Source organism: Onychomys torridus, chromosome 23 (genome assembly GCF_903995425.1).
Source record: "Onychomys torridus chromosome 23, mOncTor1.1, whole genome shotgun sequence".
In the NCBI taxonomy this organism is placed as follows: Eukaryota; Metazoa; Chordata; class Mammalia; order Rodentia; family Cricetidae; genus Onychomys; species Onychomys torridus.
Genome location: NC_050465.1, coordinates 23,271,252 through 23,299,080, shown reverse-complemented (window position 1 = coordinate 23,299,080; position 27,829 = coordinate 23,271,252). Strand labels below are relative to the sequence as shown.

Below are 27,829 nucleotides of genomic sequence, written 5' to 3'. Positions count from 1 at the left end.
ACCTTCACCAAGAAATAGGCAGATGTAACAAATTCAGGGAACAATGGGGGATCTCTGTATAGACAATGAACTTGAGAGTTCAAAGACATCTGCTTTCAAGGTCTGGGTCTTGGCTGAGAATTTATTATTGCTCTGCTTCAGACATACACAGCTTGTCGGTACATTAAGTAAAACCGTTACTAAGACCCACATAGCCCTATATTCCCTGGTTCTCCCAAGGTCTCCAACTTCACTTTGTACCATTTTCTTCAGTATTGTCTCACTAGTCACAGTGAATTTCCACAGCCCAGAAAAATGCCCTCAGAACCTACGTCCTACCCAGCACATGGAACCTATATGCGCACTGGACTTCCTTTTTCTCATCAATCAAGTCCCATTTCCAAGCAGAGGATGTTCTGTCAGTGATGGAAGCCACCTCAAGTGTCCCCCTCTTACTCACTACCACATTGGCTTCAGTTTCATCATTAAGAATTTGAGCTAAGTGCTCCACACCTAGAAATACAGCACTTGGGAGAGTGAGGCAAAGGGGTCTCAAATTCTGGGCGAGTCTAGGCTTCATAGTGAGAAGTTGCCTTACAAAATTAATGTGATAAAGTTTGACTGTATATTCATTTGTCTTGCATACTTAAGACCTTCATTGTAGTTTCCACAAAGTCAGGCATGGCCACCTTTTCTGTTCATCAGCATATCCTTCCCCCAACATTTAGAACATGGCCCTAGCTAATTGTTCACCAAGTTTGTTGAATGAATAGAACACAGGAATAAAGTAACAAGGTGGGATTGGGCCACATCTGCCCTTGCACTGGAGTAGCTCTGTGTCTTAATTACTTTCCTATTGCTATGAAAAGACACCATGACCAAGTCAACTTATTAAAAAGTTTATTTGGGGCTTACAGTTCCAGAGAGTTGGAATCCATGTCATCTGTGCTTGGAGCATGGCAGCAGGCAGGCAGACATGGCACTGGAGAAGCAGTTAAAACCTTATGTATTGATCCACACACATGAGGCATAAAACAACTAACTAGGAATGGTTTCAGACATTTGAAACTTCAAAACCTGCCCCCAGTGACATACCTCCTCCAACAAGACCACACCTGCTAATCCCTCCCAAACAGTTCTACTAACTAGGATAGCTAGATAGACAGATAGACAGACTGACAGACAGACAGACAGACAGACAGACAGACAGTGTGGTAGTTTGAAAGAAATTGGCCCGCAAAGGGAATGGCACTATTAGGAGGTGTGGCTTTGTTGGAGGAAGTATGTCACTGCAGGGTGGGCTTTGAGGTCTCAAAAATTCTCAAGCCACTCCCAGGGACTCTGTTCACTTTCTGTTGCTTTTGGATCAAGATGTAGAATTCTCCAATACCATGTTTGCCTGTGTGTCTCCATACTCCCAGACACCATGCTCCCCACTATGATGATAATGGACTAAACTGTAAGCCACCACCTCAATGAAATGTTTTCCCTTATAAAAGTTGCCGTGGTCATGGTGTCTCTTCACAGCAACAGAAACCCTAAGACAGGGACAGACCATTCTTATTCAGACCACCACACTGTGAAAATGCAGAAAGAGATATAAAGTGCCAAAAATGTAAGGAAATTAGATGAAGTGACAGATTATCTGAATCTCTAGGAGGAAGGACAAAGTGAAAACAAATACAGCTCTTAAAGAAAGCACAAAGGAAGAACAGAGAGAGGAAACCAGACAGAATGGACTTTTGCTAAATTTGAGCATTCCTAAATCAAAAGTGTGAAATTTGAAATGTTCAAATTCTGTGAGAGGGAAAAACAAAAAACAAAAAAAACATGATGTAACATAAAACATACACAGTTATTTAAAATAGTGTATAAAGTCACTTTATTAACTGGCTTTCTCATCACTCTGACAAAATATCTGAAAGAAACAACTTCAAAGAGAAAAAAATATTCTCTTGCATGATGGTCTCAGAGAGTTTAATCCTTGGTTGATTGTATTCCAATGTCACAGCAGCTCATGTGTGTGACAGAGGAGGGCTACTCACTTGTGGTAGACAGGAAGTAGAGGAGGTGACAGGAAGGGACCACAGGCAATATGCCCCCAAGTGTCTGGTACCTTTAGCTCCTAACTTTTTCAGAACCTCCCAAAACAGCAGGACCAGATGAAAAACCAAGCCTTCAACACATGAGGAGTTGATGGAATGTTTAAAAGCCAAATATAACAGTCTACTTTGCGCCACAAAAGTCTCATGTGTATCTCACAATGCAAAATGAATTCAGTCCTACTTTAAAATTCCCCATAGTCTTAACAGTTCCAATGGTGTTCAAAAGCCCAAATTCAAAGTCTCTCCTGAGATCAAGTCAAACTCTTAGCTATGAATCCTGGCAAAGAGAAAAATGAAAATGTTTATAAGTCTAATGGCTGGGAGTAAGCCTTCCTATGTCAAAAGGGAATGATGGAGATATGGAAAGGGTCAAAGAAACCAAAGCCAGGACCAGATGCAGCAGGACAAACAGGAAATACTGTAGCTCTACATCTGGCATTAGAGCCTATGACACCATGATCTGAGCTCAAAAGACTTGAGCAGCCAAATTCCTATGGCTTTGCCTTTTGCACCTCACACTGGTTTCTCTTTAGCTGGCTCTACCCACCGCCTGCAGACTTCCTCAGCAGGCATTCCACATTTCTGACTGACTTAGTTAGGGTCACTGTTGCTATGACGAAATGCCATAACCAAAAGCAAGTTGAGGAGGAAAGGGTTTATTCGGCTTACACTTCAGCATTGCTGTTCATCACTGGCAGAAGACAGGGCAGGAACTCAAAACAGGACAGGACCCTGGAGGCAGGAGTGGATGCAGAGGCCATGGAGAGGAGCTGCTTACTGGCTTGCTTCCCCTGGTCCACTTAGGCCACCTTCTTATAGAACCCAGGACCAGCAGCCCATGGATGACACCACCCACCATGGGCTGGACCCTCCCCCATTGATCACTAAATGAGAAAACGCCTTACAGCTGGATCTCATGAAGGCATTTCCTCAACTGAGGCTCCTTCCTCTGATGACTCTAGCTTGTGTCAAGTTGACACACAAAACCACCCAGTACACTGACATCTTCAACAACCTGAAGTCTCCATGACAGGCTTCGCTTCACCCTCACACCTTCAGGCATTTCCCTGTAAGGGACTGCCTGCAGGGACTCCAAGCCTACACCCAATCTTAGTCTTCCAGGCCTTCCTTTAAAATCATGAGGGAAGCCTCTATGATCCTACAACTCTGACACACTCTGCTTGCTTACAAAACAAACACCAGGTACACAATGCCGAAGTCTACCTCCTACAGTTCCCTCAGATGAGGGATGTAGCGGCTTCTACACTCCTCTGATTTGCCACCAAAATACTCCCCTTGGCCCAGCAATAACAAAGGCCGCGCATATCAGCCTTCCATCTAACCCCTACCAGGGATGTCCCTGCCTGTCAACTCTGGAGGTTTATACAACTACTGAGCAGACAAGGTCTCTCCTCCTTTACCCCTGCCTCCCTTCTCTGAGTTCCCAACATTCTCTTCTCTCCCTGCTCACCAATGTCTCCTTATGATCCTTCTAACAAATCCGAGCTCTGTGACCTAGCCCTGTTTTCCTAGCTGCTCCTTCCACCTAGAATTCTTTTCCACTCACACAGATGAATCTGTTCTACCTCCCCCTTCTCAGCAAGTCCAACAAACAACTGCTGGAATACAGGATGCCACCAACAGCTCAGCACACCCAGTACTTTCCACTCTGTTTCTTTTCTATTGTACTTCCACGTAATATTTATCATCTTTCAAACCACTAACCTAACTATGTATTATTCACCATTTATTGATGGGTTCTTCCCAACTCAGTTATAGGCTCCACATAGGATCTGCACCCATTTGGTTTACCAATTGTCCAAAGCCCAAACGGTACCTTGTGTAAACAAAGCATACAACACTTACTGTGTGAGAAAAAAAGAAACTGGCTATTAAATATCGACTTAGTGGATTTTAACTATTTATTTATTGAATTTGAAACTCTTTTTGCTTCAAACAATTTATTTGGTACTTTAATTTTCTAAATGTACTGAGGGAGGAACTGGGACTCTTAAAGAAAAAAAAAAAAAATTCACCCTACCACCAAGATTACACTGGTTCTAAATCTCCCCTCTACACACCCTTTTAAATTTCTTTAGCTCACATCTGTGAGAGTCCATGAGGTAAAATGGAAGATATTTGCTTACAGCATTTGCAAATGCTACCTCAGAAGAATAATGCATACTCCCCAATATGTGAACATAGCTCACTCCTTATAAAACGTGTTATTCTTAGTAGCCTGCTGTAGTTGTGGCTGTCTTTCCCTAATGCCTGTCCCTTATTGTACAAAGCATTGTGAGGTTCTCAGTTGTGTCAGTTAAGTGTGCTGAAGGCGACCTCAGAGACTTTAATCTGTGTGACATGTGGAAGGGAATCATGGACTTCTTGGATTACTTTGAACAAAAGCAAGTCCAAGTGTGAATTCTCCACTTCTGTCCTTGCGTCTTCTGTTTTCCCCTCATAAAGGGCTTTACTCTATGTGAACAGTACAGCAATTGTCACAGGGGGAAGGAATGAGGGGTACTTTATAGGAATCTTTAGTGAGTTTTACAAGGGATCAAATCAATGACCCCAAAAGAACAAAATAATGAACAATATTGCAAACATACCCTTTATCAAGTGGTACCTGCATGCTGTTGGCAGCGCTTATGGTGGATATTTATTGCTTTCAACTGGCTAGCTATTTTCAGCAAATTATCATTATATCACACACTGGTCTCTAGCTCAGGGGCATGGAAGAATACGTAAGTTAAGATTAAAGCTATGTATTAGCTTGGGTTGTAAAAATGATTACATTGGAAATCCAAGGCAAATAAAGTTAGCTGTTACACTGTTCTCTTAAAGGCAAGTTTAACAGGCTGAATAATGCACAGCAGGGTATCAATCTTAAGTGATATACTACACTCCAAACTGTAGTATTCACTCAGCTGAGAGGCCCAGAATAAGTTCCAGTCTCTTTGAATGTGAGATATTTTTATTTTCCTAAAAGTTCATGGACACCCTTACTCCTTGGATTGCCTTTGGTACTGACAAATGATTCTTATTCATGGTCTTCCTCAGGGCCTCCATCACAGAACTCAGCAGGAGAGATGATTATATCTTATTCCTGCTTACCATCTGCTCCCCACATATTGCATTAAAAATTCTTTTGGCAAGGATAAACAAGATAGTCACCCCACTGTTACTGACATTGGGGATTGGTGGAGAAGCAATACACCCCATATCAAGAAACGCAGAAAGAAAATAGCTCAGCCCAGGGTCAGAGAATGTTCTCTTTTATTTTAAGAAGTATTGTTATTAAAATGATGTGTTTGACATCAACTTGTGACATATGTGCCTACCCAACCAATTTACTGTTCCCAGGCTTAAAAATACACACTGCAATGTGTTCGATGTATTAATATAATCGTGGCCTCAAAAATACTCTTCATAGTAGCATCATCCGAGAGGCCAAAATTACTCTCACTTTGAGGTAAAATCACAGCTAAACAAGAAAAATTAAAGTGGGGATATCACTTCTACACAGGAGCTAAATACGCTACCATCGTATATGGGTATTCTGCATTCAGTTTTCTTTTTGTTACTTTTATAATTCACCTCCAGGGATATTATCTATAATAAAGAAGCAGAAAATAACATCGCATTATGAAAGCATTTCTTTCCCAAACTATTAAAATAACTTGAACAAGATCAAGATGAGAACCCAGCCACCTACAGTATTTAACGCTGGCATGTTCTCAATGCATGAAAATTACTGACTTCTTCCCCAGGGTTAAAACGGTCAGGTCCAAATTCTGGCAGTTAGACAAATGCCAGCAGTCCTCTGGAACCTGCGAAGCCGCTTGCCCTCTACCAAAGGAGCCATTTCTTTATCACCGGCAGAAGGCTAAGTGGCTAGCTGTGGTGCCTACTAGCATAGCGACGCCATGCTGGCCTCCAGGCTCCCTCTGGATCACAAGTACCTGTCGCACATTTCAGAGTCCACGAGGGCATGCACCCTGGCTCTCCTCACCCTGCCCCTTCCTCACCCTAAACTTCTCCATCACGGGCTTCCCTCCCCATTTCTCATAGTCCTTCTAACCTGCTATTTCAGCTCTTCTCTCTCTCTCTCTCTCTCTCTCTCTCTCTCTCTCTCTCTCTCTCTCTCTCTCTCCTTCATCTCTTAGTTTTCCCTCCCTCCTTTCCCTCTCTCCCGGTCATCTCTTTCTCTTCCTCTCTCACTCTGCTCCCCATTCTCTCTCCCCTCACGGCCAAGTCCAGTCGGACATATTCAGTCTACTACTTTCTCTCCTTGCTCTACACTCTTCCAGATGTCTCTGGTGGTTCTCTCCCTCATACTTTCAATAAAAACCTTCCAATGAATCATACCTTGTAGCGTTCATGTCATCGGTTTATATAAAAACAACCCAGTACTAATGAAGTAAGAAAACACAATGTTATTCTGATCTGTACAACACTCGCTCACATTCTAAAGAGTCTTTGGAGTATTTAAGTAGTTGTGAGAAAATATCTCCAAATGATTCACACTGAGTCTCTTCACCATTCTTTTAATAGCATTGAGATCATTTGTAAAGTGTAGCCACATGGACAATCAGAAGTCTCACGGGGAGTCTATCACACAAGTCAGTATGGATCCCTCTCTGCACAGCATGTCACTGACCACTATGAGATGGGGCAGCTGAGTTGGCAGTGTCCGCATGGGGTGACATAGCTCCCACTGCAACTCTGACACCCTCACCTGGCACTGCCCATCAGGTGAGCTGGACCTTGGTCAGTACTAGGTGCCTCTCAAGTCTACCTGGCACAATCTAAATTTCCCCCTACCAATGAAGATCAGAAATATGTGGCTTTAGTGTGTATGTTCTAGCAACTAACAACAGACCTAGCAAGCACTGAGGTGGTGTGGAAAACATCCCTGAGACACGGACAGGTAAAGGTGCTCCCAAAGAATAGAATGTGTGTCTCATCATGTGCTTGGTCTTTCGTGTTTAGAATAAGCATATAATTCCTTCAGTAGCAAAACATGTCACCCATTCAGGGAGATAGTATAATACATAAAAGTACTTATAACAACTGGCAAGCCATTGCTGACAGTTATTTAAACAGTAGCTACCTTTGTAGCATGTGCTAAATGTTGTGTTTAGAACGTCATTTAGCATTGACACCAACCTTACTGCTGCCTTGATCTTACATCTGAAAAAACCCTATGTTGCCTTTGTCCATCCAGTTATGCAAAGCCAACCCAGGGACCAAAGAAAAAAGAGCACATTTTTAAACATGTGCTTATGCAACCAAAGATACAGCTGTTTTAAGTGTAAAGTGGATGTTGGGAATTCTGAAAAAAACTAAATTAAAAAAAATGCTGATAAAGACATGAGCAGAGCAACCAAACTGACAGATGCCAAATTCCATGAGCAGAGAGAGCCAAGGCGAGGAACAGGAACAGCCAGCAGCAGATCTGAGTGCAGACTATATACATCAGTGGTTAACACTGAGTCACCAACAATTCACCAATCACTTTAAAGAAAGGAAGAAATGCTTTCCCCCTTGGAGTCGATTAACCAACAGTCAGTCCACATGTGAATTCTCTACGCCATGCTCCCTGTGTCTGCTGACCTCTCTCCATCTGTTGTATGAGTCTGAATCTGTGTGTGCCTGAAGAAGGTTTTCTTATAAACTTGTCCCTGTGTCTGTCTGTCTTTGTGTGTCTGTCTTGTTGTGTGATGGTGTGTGTCTGTACGTGTGAGTGCTGTTGTCTGTACCTAACAAAGGGTTTGGCTCTGTATTTATTGAACAGCATAGAAATAACCAGGTGGGGATGGAATATGATATTTTACAAAACTCTTTAACAGAGTTCTACCATAGATTAAGTCACTGGTTCCAAAAGGCCCAAATGACCCAGACAAAAACACCATTGTTCATCAATCAATACCCTTACATGGCCACTTTCAACCTTTCTGGTGGATTTTAGGAAGTTGCTTTCAACTTCTGTGTTTGCTACATTCAGCAAAAGATACACATGCATTGTCTATGTGGGTGGTGGGGGGGGGGGCACAAGGATGATGAGATTGCAGCTGTGCATCATCTTGGGTTATAAAAGTTGATTACATGGGAAATCTGAGGCAAGTAAGGTTGATTGCTAAATTGTTCTCTTAAGAGCAGGTTAAACAAGGAGTCAGAGTGCACAGTAGGACAGCAGTCTGAAGTCTTACTTAGCTTCAAATGTACTATTAACTTTGTGAGGTCCAGCAAAGACTCCAGTCTCTTAGAATGTAGGAGATATTTTTATAACATTGCACCATTGCAGGCCTGCTCAGAGGGAAGGACAGGAGCCAGGTCCTCACAAGTTCATCAACAAGAAAATCAAGACTCACAGGTCCATGCTTCAGAGAGGCTGGAAGTGAAAGCAGAGCAGAAGCACACTGTCTCATGGGGAAACCAGCTGAGACCAACAAGCAGCCTGTGCTAACCAAAAGCAAACGAAGCTGGGTAAACTAACGCTGACTCTTGCTGTGTACCACTAGCTTCTTTCCAACAGCCATGAGAATAATCAAAGTGTCAGAACAAGTCGACATCCCATCTTTACTTCAAATTGCTGTGTCTAAAGAGTCCCAAAGTTAAAAAACAAAAAAAAACCTCGCCAAATCCCCAAATAGACTCAGAGTTAAAGTAGCTCCTGGGGTTTCAGCCTTCATGCAGCAGAAGCCACAGTGGAGTGACAGGGACCAGGGTGTGTCCAAGGGAAGGACCAACAAAGGACAGAACCCCAAGAACATGGAGGCTGCAAGACCAGTGGCTCCAAAGTGGTCCTCCTGCACAGTGTTCCATGTGGAGCCGGCTATACTCAGAGGGATCTGAGTACATCACCCTTCAACTCCGTGCAGCCATGCCAGCAATCCGCACCATCAGCTAGTGTTATGCTCAATCCTGATCAGTAGTCATGGCCGAGAGCCATCACTCATCAAAGTGCTGAGGCTAAGTGACTGTTGAGTTCTCAATCCCTCAATGAGCCATCTTTGTCAAGGTCCCCCCAGCTCAGGGAACGCTGCAGAAAGAAGGGATAGAAAGGATCTAAGAGCAAGAGTATGTGGAGAAGTGCTGGGGGATGCTGTCTTCTGGATATGCCATGCCATTACAGTCATGAGCTCACCTTCTCAAGACCAAGCCAACAGTCAGTCACCACTCCAGCAGAGAGCACTAATCAGACACAGTAGATTCAAATGTTTTAAAAGAAGACATGAAGGTTAGGGGCAGGGTGTTGGGGAGGTATGGGGGTGGGAAGGAGGAGTTAGGAGTGGATACGAGCAATGTGAATTGTCAAAGAATAAATCTGAACTAAATCAAGAGAACAATTGCTTCCGGTGATCCATCACTAAAACCTTTTACAAATGAGCATCACAACATCTCACATCTGAGAAGACAATACACTAATTCCTCTATGCTATGTCTGTTTGCTATGCCTGTCCTCTCTAGCCTGTATGCTACGCCTGTCCTCTCCAGCCTGTTTGCCATGCCTGTCCTCTCCAGCCTGTTTGCTACGCCTGTCCTCTCCAGCATGAACTCCATTTTGTTTCCCCCTGAAGCAGTCTCCCTCCTACACATATGACTAAAATAATCTCCTTAGGAGAGGCAAATGCATGGTCCTTAGGCTTTGTGTGTATGTGAGAAGTTAAAAGATAGTAATTCTCAATAAACTCATACACAGCTTTACTAGCAGCCAGAAGGGCCCCAAATCTGAGAACCTCTGTTTCAAGCATAAGATTGCTAAGTGTGACTCTCCAACATCCCCATAAGACATAGTTCAAGGCATAGTCTGCTTGTAAGCCACTCCCGGGAGGCGACAGAGCCCTAGCAAGCAGGCCTGGCGGATGGACCTATGAATTGGAATATGCCCTTGACACATAGCTCAACCCCTTCCCCGCTCTTATGCAGCCAGTTGAAGATGCAATTATTTGCTTCAACAAGCACTTCCTGCCACTGCACCTGGTTGTGACCTCCCAGTGTCCCCAGCCATGGAAAGCCATGACCATCACCTAAGATTTCTGAAACCATAAGCTAAAATAAACCACATCTTCATGAGTTCATTTGTGGCAGTAGGGGAAAGCTGGATGGTACATTAGTCGTACCTAGGACAGAAAGAGGGAGGTGGCCCATAGTGGAGGCAGTAGAAATTATCCTTGTCTACAAGGCTACCCTGCTTCTCTTCCCACCAGCAGCTGCTAAGTAGAGCCTCATATCCTACCTTCAGTGTGGTGATACTTTGTATAAGCTCTGACAAATAAAGCTTGCCTGAAGATCAGAGGGCAGAGCCAGCCACTACTTAGCCATAGAGGCCATGTAGTAGTGGCGCACACCTTTACCCAACACTTGGGATCTCATGCCTTTGCTCCCAGTACTTGGGAGGCACACATGCCTTTAATCCCAGCACTAGGGAAGTTGAGACAGGAAGTGATAAGGCTGGGCAGAGAAAGGAATATAAGGCTGGAGGAGACAGAAGCTCAGTCCTTTTGGCTGAGGAACTGGTGAGGAGAGGTGGCTGTGGCTTGTTCCTTTGTCTCTCTGATCTTTCAGCATTTAACACGATATCTGGCTCTGGGTTTTTATTATGACCAATTATGAATCGTGCTATACTTCAGGCTTAAAACACAAGCAAGCAGGGACTCTGGGGCCATTGCATCTTGATATGTTGCAGAATTTTTTTTTAATTTAAAGACTTATTTGTTTGTTCTGAAATTCCTCCAATCGTCTTTTTGCTTTGCCTGATGTAAACTAAAGTTCTGAGAAAAAAAAAATCCTCCGTGATAAACATTCAAGGCTGGTTAGTGGGGTTGTGGGGAGTTGGAACATTGCGGTCCCAAGCCAAAATATCTTGGGTTATATTAGGAAGTCCCTATGTGACATGACTATTTTCTGTCTCTATATGTGACTAAGATCTTTGTAAAGGTAAATCCTTTTGGAATATGTAAATAGACTCCCTACCTTCCATCAACCCCAAAGCTAAGAATGTCATCAGACAATATAAGTCATGTAGCAGGTACCCCTGCTTTGCTGTAACCCACCTGTATATTTAAAAGCATGTTTCTACCAGTGTATTTGAAAAGTTTCTGGATTTATAATCCCCTTTGTCTTATTACCATAAATATGTAATGCAAGAATTACCACACTGGAGCATGGTATGTATTTAGGGTAGCCTGCATCTGTGTTGCTGGGTCATGGCCACTCACATATGATCCCAAAATAAACTACCTCTTACTCCCTTTGAGAGAGTGCTGTTTTGAGTGGTCACTGACTTCCTCCCCTTCTTATGCTTGGTAAATGCATTTGGTTGAAGGCTCCTCCAGGTGAACCACACCACTGCACTCAATTTCCCATGCAGTCTGTGGGAGTAATTGCCTTGGCACCCATGCAGCCTGCAGGAGTCAAAGCCTTGTCACCAATGCAGCCTGCAAGAGTCAAAGCCTTGGCACAGATGCAGTCTGCAGAAGTCAAAGCCTTGGCCTCCCTCCATGCAGTCTGCAGAAGTTAATTAGCCTGTTTTAAAACCTGGGAAATTGGACCAAAACCAGCTCAGCAGGAAAAGGCACTTGGTGTCAGGCCTGTTGATCCACAAGACCCATAGAATGAAAGTCAAGGAAAGTCAACTCCTGAAGTCCTCCTCTGTTCTGCACTTGCTCTCTCTGTCTCTCTGTTTCTCTCTCTGTCTCTCTGTCTGTCTCTCTGTCTGTCTCTGTCTCTGTCTCTGTCTCTGTCTCTGTCTCTCTCTCTCTCTCTCTCTCTCTCTCTCTCTCTCTCTCTCTCTCTCTCTCTCTCTCTCTCTCTCTCTCTCTCTCTCTCTCTCACACACACACACACACACACACACACACACACACACACGCACACAACATTAAAAAGCAAAATAAGAAATCACACAAGCATTTTTAAAACTAGGTTTCATATATATGGGGAGCACAAAGGGGAGGGGAGAGAAGGAAGGTAGAGAAAGGACCTCCAGATTTCCAAGAAGAACTCATCTACAGTGCAGACTCCATGATGTACACCCTAGGTACCCCAGGCTCACCAGTCCCTCCTGTCTTTAACATCTAGGCCACTGCACAACCCGGGGCCAGAGTACCTGCCACACTGACAGCATCTGAGGGTGACCTTTAAAGCCTGCCCCTGAGTGACCCCAGAGAGAATTCCAAAGTGTGTTCAGCAACCATAAAGCAACCAGTCACTTCCTCTTTCTGCTAGTAGACCAGAAGACAAAAATATCACCTTGGGGAGATGGGTGGGGGAGCTTTACCTCCAGCTGCTTTCTAATTCACCTTCCCTGTTTGTTTTCAATCCAATGGGAGCTAAAAGAAGCCACATGAAGCCTCTTCATATTTTAATTACACTTAGTCAAACCTCTGAAAAGAAAAGGGAAACAGTGCCACCTAACTGCCCAAGAGGCTTTGTTCCTGGGGCTGATGTTTTCCCTGTTGATACTGCACATTAATTATCAGTCATACCCTTATCTCAGTGCAGTTCATCCTTATTTCAGCTGATGATGATTTCACAGGGGAAGGATCCACAGCAGCCATGTCCTCAAGAGCAAAATGGCAACTTCACTAAACTTACACCTGAAGTCAGCGCACGCACCGGCCCTTGGGGGTAACCAGGAAATGCTGGTTTAATGATGTGTTTTAATAACCTTAAAAATCTTCAGATGAATTTCTTTTCTGATATACTGATATATTCAAAATATTGAAACTTTCGGTTCTTTCTACAAGCATATCTTCCATATCAAACATTTTAAGTAATTGATCACTAGCAAAACACTGGTTTTTGTCATCCAATTAATAATCAACACATTTTTTTTAAAAAAGGAATAAAGAAATGCATATCAACATGTTTCAAAGTATAAAGTACCCTGAAAATACAATACTTTTAAAATACATTTGGTTTAGTACTAATAAGGTATGTTGGGGGTATTATCCCAAGCTAGGATGTTATGGATCATGGCCTTGAAAGGTGTTTTTACATTATCAAACCCACTGCCACTGTCGATTTGATAATGATCAGTGATGAGCCTTCTAAAGCTCAGAGAGAGCCTGGAGCAACTCCATACACCAACTCTCTCTGCCTCCTCAGCACCGGAGTTAAGTGTAGAGCTCCTCCCCTAGATGGATGGCTCCTCCGCTGGAGTTTCTATACCGTGCCTGTGGATACAGAGTGTAGTAAAAACAAGCATATAATGACTCCCAGAAATTCCAGAGATGGCTTAGAAGAAGAAAGAAAAGTACATGAGCCTTAGGAAGCTTTCCAAAAGCCCTACACATAGCAGCAAATAAATAAATATATAAATAAATAAATAAATAAATAAATAAATAAATAAATAAATAGCAAAGAGCTGAACAGTAGACTCCAAGATCAGCACAACCTTTCTGAAAACTAAAGTCTACAGACAGATTCAGAAAGAGATGGAGAACCATCACCCACCCCTAGCCCTATTACAGACACTGGATTTGAATAAGAATGCCCACCCACCCCCATCGCCCGAGGCTTCTGTATGTGAATGCTTGGTCCCCAGTTGGTGGAACTGTTTGGAAAGGATTAGGTGTAACCTTGTTGCAAGAGATGTGTCACTGGGGATGGGCTTTGAGGTTTCAAAATCCTAACCCATCACAGTCAGTGTGACCTCCCCTCTCATTCACTCCTGTCCTTGCCCTCTCCCTTCTACCTGGTGTATTCAAATCAAAATGTCAGCCCTCAACTGCTGGTCCAGTGCCATGTCTACCTGACTGTTGCTTTTTCTCCCTAACAGGATGGTCATAATCTCACCCTCTGAAACTGTGAGCCCCGAATAAACTCTTTCTTCTATAAGCTGTCTTGGTCATGGCATCTTATCACAGTGATTTAAAAAAAAAAAAGTAGCTAAGACAATGCCTTTATAGACTCAAGTCACCACTGGTGACATCAGTGGCATCAATAATAATCTCAATAATTATCACATCCATGTTTAGAGGGGTGTGGCTATGGACTGCCCATATACAACATGTTAATTTCTAGTTCTTATGTTGTCATTCACAGATATCATTATTTATTTCACATAAATGTCAGAATCTTGGTTTTCCACAGCTGACAAACGCCACTAAGCTATGACTTCGGGAGCTGGAGAGATGACTCTACAGGTAAGGGCAGAAGAGCAGTGAAACGCTGCTTAGTAAATTTGAACCTTTACTCTTCCAACAGTATATTCAAACTGAAAGAGTACAGCGTCACCTAAGCGCACTCCACTCCCACCCAACTGCCCTGGGCAAGAGCGAGGCTTCTCAAATGTTACGTACAGAAGATACAAGTTCAAATGAAGGAGAAACAGCATGAAGGGACTCGTGTGTCATCGCTGAACTGCAGCTAGATAGGCTCACAGACTACAAGGAAGTAGCTCCTCCAGTTCCTGCTCTTAAAGAAATCCAAGGCAAGAGTCAAAAAGGAAGTGTGGTCCCAGCACACACAGGGAAGCTCTAGGCTTTAGAAAGCTGCTCCACACTGCATGCTTGCACCCACCGCATGACCAGGACAGACCTGACTGGGACAGAGGGGATCTGGGGAAATAACAAGAAATGTAAGTATACACAAAGATGCAGTAAGAGGCCCCCAAAAAGGGACATGCTCCTGCCTCAACCCAAACCTCAGCAACAAGACCCTTTAGGATGAGGAAAGCTGAAACCTAGCTCTCAAACAAGGGTCCGTGTCTCTAAACCATGGCTTTAGCCAGGGTACCCAGGGCAGGGAGACATGATTTTCTGTGTCTAGTCTTCAAGTGACAGATACCTGTGTCAGCCTAGAGGCGTAAGATGTACTAACACGGCTTTCTTTAAAACAAAATTCCAAGATTTACGTGTTTAAATTATTTTTATCTCCTCAAAGTCATGCCTTTAGCATACTATCTATTTATTCAAGTGGTTTTTCTGTTACTCGTTTTTCTAATCCCAAGCACAGTCTACATGACCATCTGCCAGGGATCCTGCAAAAACATGCCTACACCAGCTAGAATGTTAGAAAAGGAACTTCCAACTTTAATAAGTTTTCTCACTTTCTAGAAACACCCAAAATATCTGATAGAATAAAATAATATAATTTGGGATAAAGTGATAAATTCAACTGCTTACACACATACATATGCATGAATTTACAGTTATACACACACACATACATCCCAAGTACAAATTAGATAGCAAACTCCAACTTCAGACCATTTGGTCATTGTAAGCGAAATAAATATCTATGCACAGTCTAACCTCTGGTGGTACTCAAACCAAGCCTTGATCATCAAATACACAACCAGAAATGTGATTGATTATAAGTACAAACAATAACTGGCAAATTAAGTTAAAACAGTTATTGACTGAGAACCAACATTCAACCATAATATTTTCATTATATGGTTTAAATTTTGGAAAAATAAAGATGACTTTGGAAATAATCAAAATTCATATGAAATAAGCTCATTTACAGAAAATAATATCAATGACAGGAGAGAATAATTGGTATTTCTAAACTCTAAGCAAAAGTAATTTGCCTTTTAGCAAATGATTCCATTTATCATAAATTTGATTTATCATTGCAAGTAACTGAATGAATTTCTTTAAAACTATCCAAAGCTTTGGGCAGCAACTGGGAAGTTTCTCACTCACAGGGGAATTATTTTCAATTTGCATGGCATTTCTGGAGTGACCTGGGCAAGGTCTATGGCATGCAAAAAACCATTGCAACACAATCTCCCTGCCTGCAAAGAGATGGAACCACACACTTGGTGTTCACAGAGGTTAAAAACCTCATGTAAGCTTCTTTGAATTTTGAACGTCACTCCATTGCACATGAGTCAAAAAAATTGTTCAGCATTGCTTCAGTGTTTCCTGCTTTCTCACACAAATACAGCTCTAGATAAACTGAAAAACATGTACTTTGTGTATCAAATCTTTCCAAGCATTGCTTATAACTCTGGGAAATGAGGTCACTGAGTGAAAACCTACTCAAAGATTCTCCTTCCCAGAAGTGACCCACCTGCTCCAGCATTTTCATGGCCCCTTTCAGTGTGAATCTAGATACAGACACAAGTGCTGACTTTTATTCTCTAGGCTAATCGACCCGACCAGGCACAACAGCACACACCTATAATTCTAGCAGTTAGGGGCTGAGGGAAAAAGGCTCTCAATTTCCAGTCCAGCCTGGGCCAAATAGTGAGACCTTGTCTCAAAACTCAAAAACCAACAAAAGTTCACAGCCTGTTAATTTCTCCATTTTACTACATCTGTATATGTATTGACTGTTTCGAGAATGTATCAGCACCAGGGAAGTTATTTTCCTACTAATTACCTTTCAGGATCCTAAGGAAGATTTCACAAGTCTTTTGTCAAGGTCTGACAGAGTTGAAATCCCCTATCAGGGAACATTCAGGAATAATTTTCCACATTAGGCTAAATATTTCAAGTGGTCACTGTAACCCCAGCACTTCGGGGGACTAATGCAGGAAGCTGGAAAGTTCAAGGCCAGCCTGAGCTCCATTTTGAGACACTGTCTTGAAGAACAAAAAGATAATCCAGTGTTCCAAGTGAAAAAGAAACAGAGGGAGTCTCTGCATCTCAAGCCATCACCACCGTGTACTTGACGGGGCTGCTGAGTACAAGTTCCAGGAACACAGGGATGTGAGGCTTTACTTCCTGGAACTTATTTAAAACATTTTTTACTTTTTCAGTTGCGGAAAAAAGAAATCTGGACATCTATTTAACTGTGATGGCCTCCATGATAGAAATTTCAAGTGGCATGGATTAGAGAGAGGCAGTGGCAGGGAGAAGAGAGAGAGAGAGAGTTGGTGCATAAATTCATCTCTCTACAAATAACTTAAGCTGTTACTTTTCACTTCTGGATTCAAGTGGCACCTTTAGATACTCAGGCCAAAGAAAATCCGGAAGAAATTTGTATTGGCCACACACAAAGGCACTGCTGGATTTCTTATCTTCATGTGTGACCCAACGCTCAATGAGCACCTTCGAAAGGATGGGGTTTGCAATTTTCATAGAGTAGGACAGATCTTACTTCTTGTGTGCCATATGCCAACAGGGGCCACATGAACAATGCAGACATGATACAAGCCAGAAAGGGGTCCCTGATCTCTGCACAGGGTTGATTAAACCCTGCCCTTCTCCTTCCATCTACAACACAGGTCTCCAGAGGCAGCACCTCAGGATCCAGCTGACAAAACAGCAGAGCTGGTGTGAAGGTAACTAGGCTCTATCTCTAGTCACCTTCCACAGGTTCCCCTAAGTATCATCTGTGAAGCAGAACAATGGACCTGACAAGGATGTTCTAAATCTCACTTGTGCTCCCTTCCCACTCCCTTGCATAAGTACCTTTTCCATTCCAACCCCTCTCCTAGATCCTTCGGGCCTCAGACACAGCAGCTGGCCCTTCTGAAAGAGCTACAAACACCAAGGGCATTTCCTGAGCAGAAAAGACAGAGGGTCACGTGCCTCACGTGGAGACCAAGCACATCATCACCTGTACTGGGAAACAATTCTGACACAGGAAATGCAGAAATCAGTCAGAAAGAGTATCACTTGACAACATGAAGGAGGCTCAGAGGAATCAGCCTGTGTTAGTGTGAGTTGCCTGCAGAAAGACTAAAATCTAGGTATGTGTTTGGCTCCTGAAATTTCTATAGTCCAAGGCCTAGCACAGCCTTGGTCAAAGTTGATAATAAACATTTACAGAATGAATGAACATACTCTCACTTAGCAAATACAGCAGAAGGGTCATGATTCAACTGAGCAAACACATATTACCATTCTGTAGTAAAGTCCAAGCTATTGGCTATAACTTTGCTAAAAAACTCGGTTATGAAAACAAATATCAATATGATGCAAAAAAAAAGAAAGAAAGAAAGAAAGAAAGAAAGAAAGAAAGAAAGAAAGAAAGAAAATACCTCGTGAATCTGACCCCCAGCACCAAAAGACAGAGGACAGATGGACATGTATCTGTGTACATACATACACATAGGCATCTTACATAGAGAAAATTCCACAGACTGAGACTCTGGAAGGCTAAATCAGAGTTCCAAATCAGCCATTACTCAGTTGGATAAATAAGTTCTTCAAGCTGCTATTAATAACTCAGGTCCTTCCCACACCAGGATTAAGAATAACAGCACTTCCTGTCTAACTACTCACCAACAGCCACATTTACTATAATAGAGACTATTTTTACAAGAGAACATGAGTTTGGGCATATTAAGAATTTCTTTTAATTTAAGTAGCTGGTTTTCTGGGGCTCCACTGACATTCTAACTTCTGTCCAGCTTGGAATACAAAGTAAATAACAGATCAGCCAGGAACATGTAGCAAGACCCTGTCTCAACCACATCCCATCCCACCACACTAAACCAGACTACTTCAGAAGTCACAACTGAGATACTGTCCTGGTTCCCCTTAACTGTCAGTGGGAACCAGCCTAGGTTACCTGAGAGAAGCTTCGTTTGTGGGATAAACTGTGTCCCAATGGCCTGGAGCATGTCAGTGGGGGGTTATCCTGGTCTTTGTCTCGACTGCTAATTGATATGGAAGGGTTCAGCCCACTGTTGGCACCATCCCAGTTGGCCCTAGGCTGTGTCAGCCTGTGAGTGAGTCAACAAGCTTTGTCCCTCCATAGTGTCTGCCAGTGTGGGACAGCAGAAGTATCTCCTTAAGCTACTCGTTGAAAATTCTAGAAACAGGAAAGAAAATGTTTAGATATGAAAGCAATGTATAATCATGTTTAACCTACACTTTGTGCAACATGTTGGTGAGTAATCTCTAACTCTAAATAGTTTCTTTGGTCTTTCACCACTCACTCATGGCAATGAGCTCTGTCCTGGACACAGACATAACCCAGTTCTGGAAAGACTGACAGTGATGACTGCCTTACAAAGTAAAATGCCCTGATTATTCCTGATGGTCTATCAGGATAAAATGAGTGGGCATTGCCATTCACACAAACATGACCTCAACAACCTCTACAAGTGAATATGGGGCCTCAAATTCATGGTCTATTAACCTTAACCTCTTCTAAGCTAAAACACTATATAAAGATGCCCTGAAAACACAAACTTCTGGGTAAGTGAAGGAAAAAACACTTTGTTCTTTCTATCCATCCACAGAAATGGAGTGAAGAAGCTATAGACTTTGGGTACTGTGTAGCATCCCTAATAATTCAGCTTTATGGTGCTAAGGACCAAATCAACAGAGTGTAATGGCATGGGAATTAAAGAATATTCTCTGCCATAAAGCAAAAGCAAAAAAAAAAAAAAAAAAAAACTTTGATTTTTCTCTTTGATATCTGATATAATGATAATAAAACGTAGGGCTGAAGGTCAGTTCTTATGTTTTCAATCAACCTGACTCTTAGTTACTCATAAGATCCCCAAATCTAAGAAACTTTGTAGACTTGCTTTCCTGTGTAGCTATCACTAAATGGACTCGAAGTCATTCTGATTTTATTCACAGGGTGTCTAATGTGTCAGGCAGTTGCTAAGCTTTGGAAATAGGGAGTAACAAACCCTTGCTTAACCCAAAAATACTCCTGGAGAACACAGCCGAGCAGAGTTCTGTGTCTCACAGTGGAACAGTGACAACAGTCCAGGTAGGGATGTTTACCCAGAAGTCACATCCCTGTGTCAGGGAGTATAGAAGCTCCACAAGAAAGAGTCACCAGAAAGAAAGGTCCAAATGGGCAAAAGCCCACGAGACAAAAAGAGTGTTGTACCCCTACAATCACCCCCAAAGCGCTGCCTGAACAGCACTGCCATACACACATACGTGCCTAAAGAGTGGACAGACCAGCTTCCGTTTCCAATTTGCAGCTCTTATATTTAATATGGCCACTTCAAAGGGCAGGAATCAAGGAGACAAGAAATCAGCAAGGGTTTGAGTTTTTGTTTGGGGGGTTTTGTTGTTGGTAGTGGTAGTTTTTGTTTTGTTTTGTTTTGATACATATAACACTACAGATAAGAAGAACTTTATGGTCAATAAAAAAACAAAAACTTGATCAAAAGTTGAGAGCTTGAAGGTGCTTCCTTCGGAAAGTGCTTACCTCTTGCGAACATAGGAACCTGAGTGCCATGCCCAGCCCAGACCTAAATGCCAGGTACAGGGGTGTGCCTGTAATCCTTTCCTGGAAGAGGATCCCAGGGGCTTGCTGCCCAGCCAGTCTAGCTAAATGTGGAAGCTACAGGTTCAATGAGAGACCCTGCCTCTAAAAATGAGGGTGAGAACAGCTGAAGAAAACATCCAGTGTGGACTTCTGGCCTCTACACCTGTGAGCACAGATGTGGACACGTACCCCCACATACATACACATAAATAAGTAAATGAAGTAAGTAAATCCTGGCATGAGAGTGCAGACCTATAAATACCAATACTTGAAAGATGAGAGAGGACAATTTTAAGCACAAGGCCCATCTGGGCTGTTATTTAGTTCAAGGCGCCAGCCTGAGCTACAAAGAGACACTTTGATCCAAGAAAAAAGTAAATAAAATAAATAAAAAACTAAAAGAAAGAAAACATACATCCAGCTAATTATTCAGCATTCAGCAGAACCTACCAGTGAGAAGCTATAAACAGCAAACCATAAACAACAGAAGGTATCCGGTCAGCAGAAACCTACTGTTTATGTTAGCAATGTCCTAAAAAATGCAACCGATATTTTAAGTACAGAGATTTCACATTTTCCTAAAACGCAGATTCCTACCTATCTGTTTTTTATATTAGTGACTATCTTTTTGATCTTGTAAAACCCATTTTACCCAAGCCTCCAACACCCCCTAATGTCTCCACAGCACTGAGGGGAGTATCTCACTGACTTTCTACTCAAAGAATCCTTGCAGTAAACAGATACTCCCTTGTAACAAGAATCAACAGGATATCAAAGGACTCTGGGTTTTCTTTTCTATGCCTGCTTCCCTCAGTTATCTTCCTATAGACATTCAAATTGATCTTGATTAAGGTCTTAATATTTATTGAACAGCTATGGCACCCAAGACAATGTATAATACATGGCCAAATAAAAAAACTAAAGCCGAGGGCAGAATCTTTGATCTGTCATCCACACAGACCTGAAGTCATGGCTATTGTCTATGTCTTGTTACTTATTCAAAAAGAAATCACAATAAAGAAGTTACAATAACTATGAGTGTTTTTTTAAAATGCTGTCATGCAAGAAAGCCCCATTTTTTAAGTCTGAAAATATTCTGAAAAATGACAGCCATAAGTAAGAAATGATATATAACTGCCCAACCAGAAACCCTTCCAGGACTCAGAAAATTCCAGAGCCATGATCTATACAGAACACCACATAGGGGAAACTCAGTAACAAATGACCCTTTGCTGCATCCCAAAATTTTAGAATGTCCTCATCAGCAATAAAAGCTCAGAGCCTGCTCATGGGCAGGGCTAAGATGCACGCATCCATGTATACAAGAGCAACTACACCAAGCTGACAGTTTATCCCAGGAGTCCTCAACTGTGTTGTGAACCAAGCAGAATACCAAAACCCCACAGGTGCAGAAACAGAGGAGGAAGTCTACCCCTGACAAACACAAAAAACGATGCCCACAGAGTGATCCTTTACACTTGACACATGTCACAACAAACATCCCTCTTGGTAGGAAATGGTCAAAGCCAGGAAACTTTTCCCAGTCTCTTCTAACCCCCTCTCAGCTTCTCAAGGGGAGATGTGGAGAAAGGAGCCCTGGGTTCTTTCCCTTTCCTGGCTGTCTAATGCATCAGCAATTTTGGCCATTCCTACCTCAGGAATGCCCCCTGGAATTGCTCCATTTCCATGCATTTCTACTCCCTCCTCCCTGCTCCAGGCAATGCTGACTGGACACACCACGGAGTCCTACTTACACCTCCATAGATACTGCAGATGGTGGCCAGAGGTGGCCTTTATTGGCAGAAAACAGACCATGTCACGGTCCTGCTGACTCTGCAAAGCCTCTTCTCTGTTCTGCTTGTTCTAGTCTCCACCTGGCTTGAAGTCACCCATCCTCAGAGTCCTTTACTACTCCCCAAAGCAAATAAGGTCCACCTGCTGGACTTTCTCACTCACACTCAAGAGTCTGACTTACATGGCTCATTTGTTTGTGTGACCAGTTGTTATCTGTCCCTGCACTACACTACAAACACCATGGAAGCCAGACTCCTATCCATGACTACTGCACACATAACAAACGATGGACACATTGTGTGCACCTGACAAAATGTCTCACATCATTCCCCCTCAAGGAAATGAGGAGTATAAACTTGGAGAGATTGTTCAGTAGGTCAAGTGCTGGCCATGCAACCAAGAGAACCAGAGTTTGGAACTCCAGTACCCATGTGGAGGCTGAGCACAACACAACATCATCATCCTATCAGTGAAGGTTCAAAAGAGACAGAGAGGAGGTAGGGGGAAGAGAGAGGAGAGGCAGATTCTTGGAGCTCGGTGGCCAGCCTGTTCAAACATTCTTAACATCTGTCTTCAAGAGGGATAAGTAGCATCCTCCAACATGTCTAGCTTCACTGAGTGAACCATTCACACGTGAACTCAAATCAACAAAATTGAGGAAAAAAAGGTTGCGCAGGTTGCAGGTGACAATGAGCAGCGACCCCCACCCCCCATGGTGGTGACAGGCTTCCCAATGAAGCCTCAGGTGCCAATAAAGCAAAGCAGTGACAGCCCTGGGGCTTTTGGAGTCAAGGTTTTGCTTGTTCCACTCCCCCCTCCCCCTCCCCCCCCCACACAAATCATTCTTACTTGCAAAATAAACAGGGATAAATTCTCCTCAGACACCACTCTAGGAAAAATGTTACAATGCAAATGTATTTTTTAAAGATTTATTTTTGTGTGTGTATGATGGAAATGATGATTTTCTCTTCTCCCCCAAATCTCCTAATTCACTATCTTGCTTATAAACAACTCACTCTTGGGGATGTGTGATTAATACTGGGCCTAAATGGTTTCTTTACTTGGAGGTATGTCCCTACAGTACATTATACTCAAAATATTGCTGCCAGTGCCACAAAGATGGACATTTTGCTTTGTCAACTACATAACACTGCTTAAGTCAAAGAGGGACATCTGTCTTCCTAAAGGAGGAAGCTAAATAATTCCAAATATGAGGTCTCCAAGTTATGTTTTTAAGTATGAATTACTGTGTTTAAACAATCTATAGCACAAACAAACAAAATATTACCTCTGGCCTGTAAGGCCCACTTGCCCAAGGACAAATAACTACCTGGAATGCTGGGGTCTGTGGTTCATGTACGATAACAAGCCATGTGTTTTCTCTTCAGTAAACAAAGTTGGTTGCCCCAACTGCATAGGATGTACTTGATCACTGTAGGTGGGCAGGACATAGGCAGGAAGTATGCCAGGATGAATGTATGCTTGCCCTCACTGGACGAAGGCGGGAAATACATAGACTTGTGGGGTTTGCCCTTATGAGCATCTGATGAACCTAAATCAGTGCCGTTCTCTGGGAATCCAGGGTATGGACCTGGCCAGTGTCTGTCTTCCTGGGCAGTATTTAATAAAGCTTTTTCTTTTAAATTATGCAATCACGGATTTGGTCTTGTTCTCACAATTTTCAGGTTTAACAATTTCCCACTGAAGCACTATGTAATGTGGAGACCATCTCTTCCCAGCCAAGCCCAACATTTCCATTTGGATCTTTCATTAGCAGCTGAGTGGGAAGGTTGTTCCCTCTGCTGGTGGGCCACTGGGCTTTCCTGTTCTGGGGACACCTGCTTTGCCTCTACGTTTAGCCAAATCATGGTTCCTCTCACTGATTCCATCCTCAGGTGCAGTCCCCAGCACCTGTGCTTCACTGCCGTTCTCCTCACTCTGCTGCTGCTTGATTTTTGTTTTATTTTGTTGTTTTGATTCAAGTTTGGCCACCCTGACATATAATATAATGACTGAGTATTTCCCAACTCTCCTCTCTGATGCCAGCTCCTCTTCTGCTGAAGATGATTTTAGTATCACTTCTAATGTATTATAAACCAAACTGATCTGAAGTCACCCCAGTCCCAAGCCCACCGAATCTGGCTCTCCTAACTCTCCCAATTCCTTAACAGCAGCATTCTTTCCTAGTTAAAACAACAACAGAGTGGACATTGGTTTCATGGTGCGTTCCACCGCTCCTTCAGCTTTAGAGAGGGAAACTGAGGCACAATAAATGAAAGAATGGAAAGCAGAGAGCTGGGGCTCCTTTTGACTAGAGAGTGAGTCACTGGCACAGTCCTAACCCGCCTTGCTCATAGCAGTTCATCCTAGTAAGAACATCCTACCTGCAGAATCAGTGGACTTTCCAGATTCCTGTTTCAGATGCCCACGTCTCAACTCAGGGTTTGCCCAACTGCATACCAATTCAGTTCTTATGAATATGTACTTAACCATATGGAGTACCACACCAGGACCAGGCTCTGCAGGCTCTTTCCTTACTACTGAAGATGAGTCAGATGTTTAAGGTACACATCACAAAGGCGCTTTGATGAAGCAGAAGGTGGCCTCTTTCCTGAGACTCTTGTGGTTAACTGTAACCACCACAACCCATCTTTTTGGTGAAAGCTTGGTCAACTTTAGTTCTGTCTTTGGACCACCTCCCCGCCAATACTTGGAGGAAATGGTCTGAGAGTTTATTTTAAGCATCAGATTGAGTTTAGTATCATCCAGCAATGTATGAATTCAATGATTCCATGATTCAGCGCTCCATACATTGAAAACTCCCCATGGCCTCATAGCACACATTAATCAGTGTAACTGAATTAAACTTATCTGGAGGTTCATAATGATCTCTCCTCTTTCAACCATTTCTCGAAATCTTAGAGTTACCACAAAGAATAAGTGAAGTTGGAAGTTGTAGCATCTTACATGATTAAGCACCAAGAGCAAACTCTGCATCCACCTCCCCCCTCGCCCCCGCCCACCACCTGTGTACCACTTCAACCTCCTTTCAGAATCAAGAGGATGAGAAAACATCAGGATACCTCCACTACTCCTTTCTGCCAAGAAATGAATGAAGCCCAGACCTGCTACAACCATCTTCTAGAAAGAACAGTGAACAGAGGACCATAGGAGAAGCAGCTGGCGAGCCTGAGTGGAAACCAAACACGGCTCAAATAGAGCAGGGTGTTCTGAGCCAGGCTGACTTCATTTAGCTATGGCACACAATAGTCTCATGGGCCATCTGAAGAGTCTCAAGGCATTGGTGCATTAGGGTGTCTCTGTACCAGCACCTGGAGGCCTGACTGTCAGAAATTGTAGGTTATCATAACTTAGTTACTAACAAGTTTGAGGATAATTGGGTTTCATGAGACACTATCTCAAAAGAATAAATGAATGAGTGAATAAAAGAATGTTCCTGTAAGTGAACAGAAGTACATACAACAAAGAACAGCTTGACGATGTTAACCATTGACAGATAGAAGGCTGCGGACGAAATACTCCTCCCCACCTCCAGAGAAACTCTTACACCAATAACGGACTCAACTGCGCTGGCCCACGCGTGTCTCCCGCGCCCACTCCCTCAAGCTCACCCAGCAAGGCCTGGGGAACAGAGTGGTGAAGACAGAGCGCCAGAGGCCAGCATGATCTTCCCAGGCCCCACGCAGTCTGACCCCTGCGGGGCGTCTGCCCTGCGCCCTTTCCCCAGCTCTGAGCAAGCAGCGCCCATGGCACTGAGGCGAGGAGGACACGGAACCCGCCTGTGTGTGGACAGCGTGGAGACAGACCCAGGCTTCAGTCCCTGAGAGGAACACAAAAGCCAAACGTCCCCCCCGCACCCCCGCAAGTTCGGTGCTAGGGAAGGCTAGGGGTGCAGGGCCACTCCCAGCCCAGCCCCGCCCTGCCCCGCCAGCTCAGGAGCTAGCGAAGTGGGCGACAAGTGGGGTGCGCCTCAACCCCGCAACGAAGAGAAGGGAGGAGTCCACGCCGCCGCCACTTGCCCCGCCGCGCCACCCCCGCCCCGCACCCCTGGCTCGCACCCCGCTTACCTCTAGCGCCCCGAAGCAGCGGCCCGCGAGGTGCACCGGCCCGGGGCGCGGGAAACGCCCCCGCCGCGCACGCGCAGGCTCCCGCCGCACCTGCCTGGCTCCCTGCCCTGCAGCCCCGCACGCGGGCTGGGCTTCCCCGGAAGGCGGGCAAGCCGCCGTCCCCCCCCCCCACCTCCTGGACCCCCTCCACTTCCAGCGCTGTCTGGGCACCGGCTCGCTCGAGCCAGGCCACCGCATCCCAACCACTCCCCCGCCACCCGCCACTGGCCACTCTTTCCTGCAACCTCGTCCCAGGCGCTCACCGGGCTTCTTCACCTCCTGCACCCTGGTGGATGCTGAAACTAGCCACCACAGGCTTTTGACTTTCACACACACACACACACACACACACACACACACACACACACACACATACACACACACACACACCACACACACACACACACACACACACACACACACACACAGGGATACGGATACGTAAGGGATCGAGATAAAAAGATGCTTTTCACGCGGAAAGGGGGTGGGTGAGTGGAGGGTGAGGGGAGGCTACCGACCTTGTTGTGTGCACTGAGAACCCCGAGCTGACCAATTCTTCCTCTATGGGAACTTTGAGTCCTCCTACTCACTAACTTTGGCCTTTTGCCTGCCACAGTCACTGATTTGAGGAATATCTTGTTTAAAATCATTTTTGTGTTTGATAGCTGGTAATTAAAGCTGTGTTTTGTGACTTTTAAATGAATTTTTCTTTCTTGGAGGTGTGTAAATGCTAATATACAAACAATTATCTGGTGGATACAAAGTATTAGGTTTTTGCTTTGATCAAGAAAGCCAATAATTTAACATGATCAAACACCATGATCAAAAAGAGTTCTCTTTGTGTTTAGTTGTTGATTACCATAAACTGAGGATTGGAAACTTTTAGGCCACTTTGGTCATTTGCTAAAACATAATGTGCAGGGGCTGAGAAGAAAAATACGATACCCTTTGCTAATGCATTTTTTTTTTAATTAGAAACAGTGATCATGGGAAGTTGTAAGTACCAGGATACACGCAACCCATCCCTCACACTCCAATCAGTTAAGACAAAGATTTGAGGCAAAATGATAGAGAGGCAAACAGCAGTAAAGAGAGGGAAACCGTTAAAATAAATCTTAGTGAAGCGGTGGCTCATTTGTACCCTGTTTAAACGTGTTTGTGCTGAGACCTTACAGAGCTGGTGGTCCATTCATTTCCTTAACAACAGTAAAGAAATACAACCATGCAGACAGAAGAAGAAAAAGCAAAGAAACTCGGCAAAATTTCAAAAGTCAAAGAGTGTCTCCAGTTAACATGGTTACTATCTTAGCAAGGAGGGAAGGTTGGTGGGACCCTTGTGCACCTGACCACATCAAATCAGAGAGAGCCAGTGGAGGAAGGGGTACCCAGAGTTCCTCTGCCCTGCTACTCCCAGGAGCACAGGTCTGAGAAGGCAGCAACTACAGCTGCCTGATGAAGGTTGAGCTCTTCAGTCCCTGCAGTGGAGTCCTGGTTCGTCCCAGTAGTGTTTACCCTTAAAGGGTCTAAATCTCAGAGACGTAAACATCAACATCATTCCAGCGCACAGTCAAGAGTGCTCTACCTGCCCCTCAGCAAAACAATCAGTGTTCTACACAAAGAAAGCTGCATTGGACCCAAGTAGGCAGAATTTACATCACCTTTATAATCTACCTT

At 43.7% G+C, this 27,829-nt stretch overlaps 1 protein-coding gene across 1 annotated transcript in view; it reads right to left on the bottom strand.

Moving 5' to 3' along the window:
• LOC118573411 (lethal(3)malignant brain tumor-like protein 4) overlaps nucleotides 1-26,148 on the bottom strand; it is a 317,599-nt gene extending 291,451 nt beyond the window's left edge. The window contains exon 1 of the mRNA XM_036173702.1: nucleotides 26,117-26,148. The gene's annotated coding sequence lies outside the window, so the exon portion shown is untranslated. The remainder of the gene's footprint in view (nucleotides 1-26,116) is intronic.
• Between the last annotated feature and the right edge of the window lie 1,681 nt (nucleotides 26,149-27,829).